Here is a 12771-nt window from a genome sequence, read left to right on the forward strand (position 1 = left end):
ATGGGCCAGATGGTCTCCTTTTTCACTGAAATAATTCTGTGAACCTGTGAAAGGACACCTTCAGGTTTAAACTAAACACTTCTGATCTGGAACTTTAACTAAACTCTTTACACTGAGGTAACCAATTTTTAACAATTCCAAATTATCTTCTCCCTTTTCAACAATAACTGCTATACACATCCAACTATAGCCAAGTACCCAGCAGAACTGCCAAACTAAATCGAAAAGATTTTTTCCAAGCTGTGAATGTTTCCCCGTGCCCCAAAAAATGCAATTCTAGATTATTTATCTTTAAGCTTAATGTACCATACTGTTTACTTTGTTCACTCTCCAACAAGTCTTTCTTTTTCAATGTGTCTCATAATAAAACACAGAATAGTTTGCAAGTTAATAACTAAACTCCTTTAGACATACACAAAACCCATACACTATCAGTTCAAATTCAAGAATCCAAATGCAAAAATAAATTATATGAAAACATACTTAAATTACACAGTTTAAGTCACACTTTATAAAAGTTGCATTGCAAAATTATTCCTGTGCAAATTCTGAGCAATTTACATTTGTATTGGAATTTTCAGATGGGTTTCTTTCACTGTTTCCATAGAGGGTGCATGTTGAAAGCTTCAAAAACTTGGCAGAAATTGTGAAGAACAGATTATCATTAACATTGCATCACCCTGTTATTTTTGTTTTCCAATAATATAAGCCAAGGGAAGTTGCTGCTTTCCATTGAGTGCAAAACAATTTCCACTGGCAGTCTTATTGAACTAAGTTATATTTGCCATAGACGGAAACATACTGGTGATCTTGAGATCATTGATATATTGCCATGTTGCATCACTTTAGGACACAGAGGGAACATGAGGATGGAAGAATGATTTTTTAAAAAAAGCATTAATTGCTCCTGTAACTATTTCCAATGTCTAATTTAGTGTTTGATTAACCACAGATCCATGTACAATGCCTGATTGCTTTAGCTTGCATATGGAGCTAATGAATTAATTCACTGATTTCTGATTCTCAGAAAGAATATTCAAGGGAGATCAGCTCACAGCTGTAACTGCTATAATGAAAATGCTATAAAATTCTGAGACATTTTAGATCCAGTAAATTGACTTTTCGAACCAAGAAATATCTGAATAACTAATATGTATTTATAAGCTAAGTGAGACAAATAAGCATCTGAACAGGGGCAACTCAATCCAAATGTAACATCTATCATTGAGAGCTTTCTCATTTCAGTGGCATTCATTGCTCCTGCAAACAGACTGTACAGCATTTCCTTATGGACACATGCTGCCATATAACTACTTATATGTTAATGTATTTAACAGGCCAGTTGATGACCTGAATTCAGTGTTTGTAACATATGCACGTGTGTTGATGGAAAAAATGATGAAATAGTGCAGAAATGTGAAACTCCCTAATATCTCTCACTACACCTGCAGGTGTAATATGGAAGTATCTCCCCCTTCAGTATAGAATCAAAATGTAAGAAGTTAGAGAGGACTATACTACAAAAGTAGACCGGGCCCATTCTCTCCCATTGATACTCTAATTTACATCTCTGTTTTTCTCTTTCACCACCAGTACACCCCCTTTGCTTTTTGCCTTGGGTCGCCTCTCTATTTGTATCTTTGCTACTGCTCAGCATTTGCCAAAAGTATATCCAAAAAAAAATCCCCCAACCCCTTTCAGAGTGAAGTAGAGTCCCATTAGACTTAAAACATTAACTTCTCTCCACAGATGCTATGAAATCTGTTGAGTTTTTTTCAACATTTGCTGAGTGTGTAAAAAGACAGAGCCTGCTTCAAGTATACATTTCACATCCTAAATAAAATAGTCCACAAATAAAACCAGGGAATCTGTGATAAACTGGACAATTTTCAGGATGTATACTAACACCATTGTGTGACAGTGAACTAAATAAAAATGAACAGCAAGTGAATTTACCTGTTTCATCTTACTTCTATGCAGTCACAGCACAAGTGATGCTTATTTTTAACAGGATGCTGCATCAAGCCAAAAATACATCGATCCATCTCACTAACGAGTGACATGGTATAACAATTTCAGTGCCAATACGATTCTCGGTATGTCGGTCACAGGTTACAGAAACTGCTAGATCATAGTAGATGGTACATTTGTTTTGAATAGGAAAGGCGCTGACAGTATCTGGCTAGCACATGCTTTCAGACCTCTGGATACAGGATTGAATATTAGGTATAACTGGACAGCATTTGCTAAATAATTCTGACTGAGCAACTAATTACCACAAACATCCAATCTATGATTGTTAATCAGGATTTGCAGTGTGAAACATTTGCATGAACTGCTTTACCGTATTAACACATAGGGTCTTCTTTTTTTGCAGGACAGTCAAAACATGTGTATATATTGAGTCTGTTTCAATTGAACAGAATTAGCAATATCTATTCTCTGATGCATTTCTAGAGTAATTACTTAACCTATTAGAGTTGAGAGTGTGTTGCTGGAAAAGCACAGCGGGTCAGGCAGCATCCGAGGAGCAGGAAAAGCAACTTTTCCAGCAACACACTCTCAACTCTGATCTCCAGCATCTGCAGACCTCACTGCCTCTTCCATGACCAATCAGAGTCAACCTGTTGGGTTAAAACTTAAGCAGAACATGGCAGTTAACTGTCAGTCACTGTCTAATTGGTTCTCCACAGCAATGACTCTAGCAGTGAGGTCCACTTGCCAACCAATCATCACATCCGTCCCTTGCAACAAAAATAGTTCTTCACTTTTACTTAATATTTCTTGTGAAATTTCCAGGTGAGTGCAAGATAAAGAGCAAATTTTTTTTTTTCTTTTCAAGGATGAATTGTTAAACTTGTATAAGGTGCTTGTGGGGTGAGGGAGGGATCAGTTCATGCGTTGTGCCTGGTTTTGAGTGTTGGGCTTTGCAAATAGTGTTAAAGCAGAGAAGACATTCATGTGAATATTTCCAGGGCTGAAGAACCTCATTTGTGAAGAAAAATTACAGAAGTTCGGACTATTTTCTTTTGAGAAAAGAAAGTTGGTGGAAAATGATCTGAATCATAAGGAAAGAAATGTTTTCGTTGATGAGAGGAGCGAGAATGAGGGAATTATATATTTTAAATCATTGGAAAAAGATGGAAAAAGTGATGACAAATTTTGGTGGCTTTTGCTTTCTGTGATGCAAACGTTGGGATTTAAATGCACAATATTCAATATTATGGGTGGCAAGGTGGTTCAGTGGTTAGCACTGCTGCCTCACAGCACTGGGGTCCCAGGTTTGATTCCAGCCTCAGGTGACTGCCTGTGTGGAGTTTTCACATTCTCCCCGTGTCTGCGTGGGTTTCCTTCAGGTGCTCCGGTTTCCTCCCACAGTCCAAAGATGTGCAGGCCAGGTGAATTGGCCATGCTAAATTGCCATGGTGTTAGGTGCATTAGTTAGAGGGAAATGAGTCCGAGTGGGTTACTCTTTGGAGGGTTGGTATGAAATTGTTGGGCCGAAGAGCCTGTTTCCACACTGTAGGGAATCTAATTGTGTACGTATTTAGGTTTCTGTTTTTTGAGTTAATTTTTGTATCCATGATAATTTATTTTAAAGACTGTAGTGAATGGTTTTGTGCAGTAATACACTTTTTGTTTATTTTAGACTGTCTGTCATCTAGCACAATGAATAATGGGACCTCAGACATTTGAAAGAAAGTTCTGGAAATTGTCCTTTTTAAATGAAGGGAGACAACCAGTGCTGAGAAGGAAACACTTTCAGTTTTACTTTTTACATTGAATAGGGCAGTCCTGTGAAGTCCTCAGAACAGGGTGATCATGTCAAACCGTGCTCCTGGGGAAGAAATGATAAATACAGTGATTACCTTGGAGTAAAGTGTTAGTGTCATCCCAGACTAAAGTGTTTGAATAAAGCCCTGAAGAGATTATTTAAAGCCTAAGCTCAATGTATTTGGTAGCTCCATGAAGAAGTTGTTACAGGCACATCTGGAAGTTGAAGTCACAAGTGACTTAAGCATAATGACGTGTCAGGTAAAGTGACTCTGATGTGACTTTAATATCAATGATGTTTTGAGAACTATACTGGAACATTTTTGGGCACTATACAAAAGCGGTTTTAATTTTTTTCAATTTATAAAGGAGTTATTTGGGATTACTAGGGTTATATCTTTACTGTTTAAAAATCTTTGCAATTTTGTCAGTAAATAAATGGGATCAGGCAATTTTATTGTCAATTCTTTTGCACTAGGCTTCTGTTTCATTGTTAATGGAAAATCTGCACCACTCTCATGGTTTCTCTTGTAGCTTCTCTCTCTTTCTCTATCTCCCTCTCTTTTGCGCTCTTTCTCTCAATCTCGTTGTCTGTCTGTCTCTGTCTCTGTCTCCCAATTGAATCATCCGTTGCTTTATTTATTCTTATCTCGAGATGGTCTTCCCCTCCACTGTGTGAAAAGCAAAGTGAATGGTATTTTTTATTTTGCGTGTTAGTCAATTAAACATTCTTTCACCATCTGTACCCCCCATGCATGAATATACTTCCCTTGACGTCATTGAAGTGGCTCTTGCGAACTCTATATAAATACATAAGCAGTGCTCCTTTGTATTTCAATGCTTTTGCAATCAATGTCCTTCTTATCCTTGTACAAGCTGTTCTTCACAGGCAGCTTCAGGTTCTTGGCCTTTCACTGAAAAATGAATAATTCTAAAATTTGACTCTAGAGTCTTGAATTCTTCTACCTTAGCATATTTTTTGTATTGCCCCTGAAGTGCATGTGGGTGTGAGTGCACAAAAAAGAGTGTGTGTGTGTGTGTATATATGTGTGCGTGTGTAACCTTGGTTAAGTGTATGTGATTGTGATGGGCTATGTGTGAAAGGGCGCATATGTTGGCATGCATGCGGGGGGGCTTACGTGTGTGCACATTAAAGAGAGCTTGTACATGGGGAAGGGTCTGCATGGGTGTGTGAGTATGTCAGAGTGTTACCTGTAGTGTGACATGCACACTCAATCTGTTGCTCCTACACGTGCACACACATATAAGGTTATGGGGTGAATTTGTTTTTGCAGAATTACATTTTATTTTGCTCAAAAATCGCTTGAATCCATGTAAAGCTCTGTAAAACTATCCAGAGTTTGACACAGCATTGGGACACAGACAGACTTCCCACCTATTGTTCAAAAAGCTGAGCTATCTTGAGAATGTCATTTAAAAGAATTTCTGGGATTTACATATCAAAGAACAGAAACCAGCATGTCACATTCTAAAAGATAAAATTTTTAATCTAAGACTGTTCACTGTTTCACATCTCCATGACACTGGACTCGTTTGGCAATAAATTCTGTGAGTGTGATCTTAACCTCTTCACCCACCTGATGAAGGAGCGGCCCTAAGAAAGCTAATGCTTCCAAATAAACCTGTTGGACTATAACCTCATGTTGTGTGATTTTTAACTTTGTCCACCCCAGTCCAAAACCAGCACCTCCAAGTCATATTTTATTATGCACTTCCAAGTACTCTGCAATCTTATTCTATGTAATTGACTGTACAAACTTACCGAACATTTTGGAGAACACCTCTGGGACACCCGGACCAACCAACCAACCCAACCACCCTGTGGCTCAACACTTCAACTCCCCCTCCCACGCCACCATGGACATGCAGGTCCTTGGACTCCTCCATCGCCAGACCATAGCAACACAACGGCTGGAGGAAGAGTGCCTCATCTTCCGCCTAGGAACCCTTCAACCACAAGGGATTAACTCAGACCTCTCCAGTTTCCTCATTTCCCCTCCCCCCACCTTATCTCAGTCCCAACCCTCGAACTCAGCACCACCTTCCTAACCTGCAATCTTTTTCCTGACCTCTCCGCCCCCCCACCCCCACTCTGGCCTATCATCCTCACCTTAACCTCCCTCCACCTATCGCACTTCAAACACCCATCCCCCAAGTCCCTCCTCCCTACCTTTTATCTTAGCCTGCTTGGCACACGCTCCACATTCCTGAAGAAGGGCTCATGCCCGAAACGTCAATTCTCCTGCTCCTTGGATGCTCCCTGACCTGCTGTGCTTTTCCAGCAACACATTTTCAGCTCTGATCTCCAGCATCTGCAGTCCTCACTTTCTCCTACCAATGACCAAAGTCAGGCTAGCTGGCCTGTAATTTCTTGTTAGAGACAGTGAGGTCTGCAGATCAAAGTTGCGAGTGTGTTGCTGAAAAAGCACAGCAGGTCAGACAACATCCGAGGATCAGGAAAATCGGCATTTCGGGCTGAGCCCTTTATCAGGACGGGCTGCTCCTGCTCTTGCTTTTCCTGCTCCTTGGATGCTGCCTGACCTGCTATGCTTTTCCAGCAACACACTCTCAACTGTAATTTCTTGTCTCCTGACTCCCTCCCCTTCTTAAACAGTGGTGTTCCATTAGCCATTTTCCAGTGCCCTGTCACTCCCTGACTCTAGTGTTTCCTGAAAGATTACCACCGATACTTTCACAATCTGCTCATCTCTCTCCTTCAGAACTTCATGGTATAGTCCATTTAATCAGAGTGATTTACCAACCTTCAGACCTTTTTGCTTCATGAACACCTTCGCCTTGGCCTCTACACTCTGCCCGGCAGACACCAGAGATATATTTCCCTCCCCACCCATATCTGCTTTCCGCAAAGACCATTCCCTCTGCGACTACCTGGTCAGGTCCACGCCCCCCAACAACCCACCCTCCCCTCCTGGCACTGCCCTTGCCAGGAATTACAAAACCTGCGCCCACACCTCCCCCGTTACCTCCGTCCAAGGTCCCAAAGGACACTTCCACATACATAAACGCTTCATCTGCACTTCGACACATCATTTACTGTATCCATTGCTCCTGATGGGGTCTCTTCAACACTGGTGAGACTGGATGGCTTCTCGCAGAGCACTTCAGAGAACATCTCCGGGACACCCACACCAATCAACCCGTCCACTCTGTCCGAACATTTCAACTCCCTTTCCCACTCTGCCGAGGACATGCAAGTCGGGGCCCTCCTCCACCTGCTACTCCCTCACCAGCAGATGCCTGGAGGAAGAATGCGTCATCTTTCACCTCTGGACCCTTCAACCCCAGGGCATCAATGTGGACTTCATCTGTTTCCTCATTTCCCCTCCACCCACCTTACCCCAGTTCCAACCTTCTAGCTCAGCACTGCCCTCAAAACCTGACCCAACTGTCAATCTTCCTTCCCATCTGTCTGCTCCATCCTCCTCTCTGACCTATCACCTTTAACCCCACCTCCATACACCTATTGTTCTCTTAGCTACCTTCACACCAGCCCCACCCCCCCCCACCCCCTCCCATTTACCTCTCCACCCGTGAGGCTCCCAGCCTCATTCTTGATGAAGGGCTTTTGCCTGAAACATTGATTTTCCTGCTTCTCGACTGCTGCGTGACCTGATTAGATTACTTACAGTGTGGAAACAGGCCCTTCGGCCCAACAAGTCCACACCGACCCGCCGAAGCGCAGCCCACCCATGCCCCTACATTTACCCCTTACCTAACACTACGGGCAATTTAGCATGGCCAATTCACCTGACCCTCACATCTTTGGACTGTGGGAGGAAACCAGAGCACCTGGAGGAAACCCATGCAGACACGGGGAGAATGTGCAAACTCCACACAGTCAGTCGCGTGAGTCGGGAAATGAACCCGGGTCTCTGGCGCTGTGAAGCAGCAGTGCTAACCACTGTGCCACCGTGCCACCCACTTGCTATGCTTTTCCAGCACCATTCTAATCTTGACTCTACACTGCCCCCGAGTCTATTCATGTTCTGGTATGCTATTAATGTCTTCCACTGTAAAGACTGAATGAAAGTTTGATTGGCTGAATGGTTCTAACATTTCTGTGATTCTGTTGATGCTTGGTTTTCCTTTGTTTTCATGTGTGTAGCTGAGGCACAATAGACCTTGAATTGTTCTTGGGTATTTAAAATGCACCATGCTTTATTAATGGAAAACACACTGTTATGAAATTCATTTGTCCACTATTTCAACAAAGGAGTCAAAGTGGGTAAAATGAATGTGAAAATTTGTTAAAACATTTGTCAAAATATCAAAAGAATTTCATTCAAATCAATGTCATTATGTTTTTGCAGCGAATATCATCCACTGTCACTTCAACACAGGCATATATGTCTATAATGGGGCTGACTTCAGTCTCTTTAGATGATTAGATATGTCACCTTCAGTCTAATATAACTAGACAACCTCATGAAACTTGACAGCAAGGATTTATAGCATAAAGGTGATTTTTTTTTCCCAAGAAGAATGTAAGTAATAAAGTACAAAAGGCTATGGAACCACATTAGTCTTTTTTGTCAGGCATGTCATTGGCCTTGGATCCGTTCTACAATGGGACAACAAAACTGGTTTCTGCTTCACAAGAACATTTTGAGAAAGAGATTTAATCTCATAATTGCTATCTTTTAAAAGAAAACTTCCATTTAAAAGTCTGTAAGAGAAAATGTGACTGAACCATTCCAGAGTGGATTTTGTTCCTGCTTTTCTGCCATATTTAATAACCTAGATCTTATTATAGTTTGAAAAATTAGTAGAACATAGAAGGCTTTTTGTGTCTGTACAGGCCATATAAAGAAGCAATCACCGAGTGTCACACTTCTGCTCTTTCTCAGCAGCTCTGCAAATCTTTCCTTTTCAGATAAGGATTCAATGCCCTTTTGAATGCCTCGGTTTACACACCTTTCCCCACATTCTGTGGCAGTGCAGATCCTAATCACTAGCTGCATGAAAACTTTTTTTCTCATGTCATCACTGCATCTTTTTGCCAATCACTCTAAATCTACGGCCTCTGAACTTTAGCCATCTCCCTCCATCTATCCTGTTTCCCACCTCCACCCCCCCCTCCTTGAGTTTAAATATCTTTACCAAATTTCCCCTCAGTGTTTATTTCCTCATGGAAAACAGTCTCAGTTTCTCCAGACTTTCTCCTTAACTAAAATTCATCACCCCTGGAACCATTTACAAGATTTTAATCACAAAAAACAAAAAGAACACATTGTCACAAAAGTTTTCACATCCTTGTGTAAAACACATTGCCCAGATTGCAATGCTCCAGTTGAACCATTGTTTATTTGGATTTCACAATAAAACCTTGCTTTATTAATGAAGCTCAGGATGCCATATCATTTAATCAGCCATTCCTACCCAAGCTACCCTTCCATCTTCAATGATTTATGCACATGTGCACTCAGCAGATCTGCTTTTGCACAATTCTTCAGAAATAGATTGGATAGAAACACCTTACAGTTCTCTGCATTAAGTCTCATCACCCACGTTTTCACCCATTCCACAAACCTATGTAGTTGTGCCACACTATCCTCCTCCTGGCATGTCACTTGATGAAGAAGCAGTGCTCCGAAAGCTTGTGATTTTAAATAAACCCGTAGGGTTATAACCTGGTGTTGAATGACTGTTGACTTTCTCCTCTTGGTTCATAAAGTGCTTTCATATTTCATAGCATTTAGAAATTTTGAAATTAATTTTGAAATGATGATCAGTTATTGTTGGCTGTTCAGTTCATGGTTTTTAAGCTTCCAACTTAAAATAGCAAACCTTCATCAAAATAAAACCAGGTTCATAGCAACATTTTACAGCCAAATATTTATAATTTACATCAGCTACTGTAACTCAAAGTTAAAATATTTCAACTTGTTCTCTCGTTTATGGCATCCATTGCACTCTGATGGCCGACTTTATTTCATGTATGAGATGGTGGGCAACTACACAAACATCTTCCATCACACATAGTGGGTGGCATGATGGCTCAGTGGTTAGTACTGCTGCCTCACAGCATCAGGGATCCAGGTTCGATTCCTGCCTCGGGTGACTGTGTGGAGTTTGTGCATTTTTTCCGCATCTGTGTATGTTTTCTTCAGGTGCTCCAGTTTCCTCCCACAATCCAAAGATGTGCAGATCAGGTGAATTGGCTGTGCTAAATTGCCCTTAGTGTTGGGTGCATTAGTCAAAGGTAAATATAGGGTGGGGGAATGGGAATGGGTGTGGGTGGGTTACTCTTTGGAGGACTGGTTGGGCCAGATTGGCTGTTTCCATAGTGTCGGAAATCTAATTGAACACAACCATCTGAAAGAGAGTGGAGTATCCGTCAGAGTAAGACACCTCTGATTTTCCATACACAGTCGGTATTGGAAAGGAGAAGTGGCCCATTTTCTATCACTTGACACTATGAGGGCAGAGTAGGATGCTCCACCCAGAGACCCTCTGATGCACCTGTCCTTTTCCTTTCTTTTCTCTGTGTTCAGCAGTCCCTGAGCAGTTCAAGGGAGCAGTCCCTGAGAAGTGAGCCACAGTGCAATGCGAGGAGAACAAATCCCAGAGCAGCACAATTGACCTTGGTGCAGCTGAGCACTGGTGCGGGGCAGATTGGAGGTTGGAGCGGTGGGAGACTGTTGTTGGATAGGGGCATGATACAGACTGTTAAACCATGTGCTGAGCTACTGCTATTTGAAATTCTTTACCGGAATGTAATGTCAAACCTTTAGCTGCATTCCAACTATCTGATTTTTAACTCGTTTTTTAGACACTGTAAGACCTTTCTTTTTATTCCTTTTGTTTTGCTTAGTATGCAAGATTTGTACTGAGGTATAGTCTTTATCTGAGTACACCGATACTGATCAGTATCAATACTGATTCATTACTTAACACATTAAACAGGGGTAACTGGCCAATTATTCCATTGGGTATTTGCAGAAACAAACTTCACACAAATTAGTTGCTTTAATAAACTCCATAGTCTGTTTCGTCACCATCTGAGATTTGACCGACTGTGGTGGTGTCATCAGCGAACTTGTAAATGTTAGTATTCTGGTATTTGGTGATGCAGTCATGGGTATACAGTGAGTACAGTAGGGGGCTGAGTACTCACCCCTGGGGGGACCCAATATTGAGTGTTTGTGAGGTTGAAATATTGTCCCCAATCTTCACTGATTGTGGCCTGTGAGTCAGGAAACTGAGGACCCAGTTTAATCCGAGATGACTAAGTTTAGTAATCAATCAGTCTCAAGGGGATAATAGTGTTCAAGGCTGAACTGTCGTCAGTGAGTAGGATTCTTAATAGCTGTTCTTGGTGTCAAGATATTCTAGGGAGAAGTAAACGGCAAGTGATATGGCATCTGACCTGGATCTGTTGGTCCGATAGGCAAATTAGAGTGGGTCAAGGGTAGTGGAGAAGCTGGAGTTGATTAATGCCATGACCAGCCTTTCAAAGCACTTCATGACCACTGAAGTTAGGGCCACTGGGCGGTAGTCATTGACACATGTTGCATGAGCCGTCTTAGGCACAGGGATGATGTTGACCCTCTTGAAACAGGCAGGGACAGTGGCCTGCTGCAGGCAGAGGTTGAAGATGTCCGAGAAGACTTCTGCCAGTTGATCTGCACATGTTCTGAGTGCACACTCTGGTACTCCACCTGGTCCCATCGCTTTCCTTTGATTCACATGAAGGAAAACTGTTCTGACTTCTGATGCAGGGACTGTTGGGATAGATTCATCAAGACTTGTCGAAATAGATGTTACCACTCCACTGAAATTCTGCTCAAAGTGAGCATAGAAGGCATTGAGATGATTTTGGAGGGATATGTCATCGTCTACTTGTACTGTCTCTTTTTAGAACCTGTGACGTCATTCAGTCCATACACTGTCCTCCACACATTTGCCGATGAAGTATGTGACGGTGGTGGCGTACTCATCCAAGCTACCTGTGAACTGTTTGAATATGGCACAATCAGCTGATTCTAGACAACACCGGAGTTGACCCTCTGCCTCCTCCAACCAGCACTGGGGGGGGGGGAGGGGAGGGGGAGGTTCTCCTGTTTGAGCTTTTGTCTGCGAGTAGGGAGAAGACGTACGGCATTGTGGTTGGAGTTCCCAAAATGAGGACAGGGAATGGAGCAGTCGGCATCTTTCAGAGTGGAGTAGAAGTGGTTTAAAATGTTCAGGACCCTGGTGGGGCAGGTAATGTTCTGGTGGTACTTGGGCAACACCTTCCTTGGATTGGCTTGATTGAAATCACCAGTTACAATAAACAGGGCTGCCAGTAACCATGCAGTAAGTCCAACTTGGTGATGTAACTGGTTTGTCCGATTTTCTCGATACAGTCCTCCAATCTTCGAAATGGATAGGAGTCCAATTTTGTAACGGCGTTGACCTTCTGATAATACATACAGAATGGTTGAGCCTCATCCGATTTGGGAACTAAGATGATCGGCGAACTCCACTCACTCTGGCATGGTCTCTACCTCCATCTGGACCTGTCTGGTTTTGAAAGGATTAAGCCAGTAAGGATGTTGTTTTATTGGAGCAGTATTGCCTACGTCTATTTCATTTACAATAGCATTAGTCCTCTCCATCTGATTCTTACATATGTCCTTTTACTGAAGTAACAAATCTTTCAACTGCATTCTATGCTCCTGAGACAGATAGCGTATTGATCTACCTCCCTCCCCAAGGACTTCTTCATTTTTAAATCTATGTTGAGGCACATCAAACTTCACATCATCTGGGTTTGATTCCTCACTATGTGGGACAGTAATTAACACCTATTTCTCCAGTTCTTTCTCTCGACTATAATATGATTCCAACATGTTCACATGACAAACCCAATACCTTTTTCTTCTGTCTAGCATTTTTATTAGACAGTTCACCTGACTCAACTTTTTCTCAATTTGACAGGGACCATAAAACCTGGCTTTGAAGGGATCAAAG

The sequence above is a fragment of the Hemiscyllium ocellatum genome, chromosome 18, assembly GCF_020745735.1.
Source record: "Hemiscyllium ocellatum isolate sHemOce1 chromosome 18, sHemOce1.pat.X.cur, whole genome shotgun sequence".
NCBI classification, from domain to species: Eukaryota; Metazoa; Chordata; class Chondrichthyes; order Orectolobiformes; family Hemiscylliidae; genus Hemiscyllium; species Hemiscyllium ocellatum.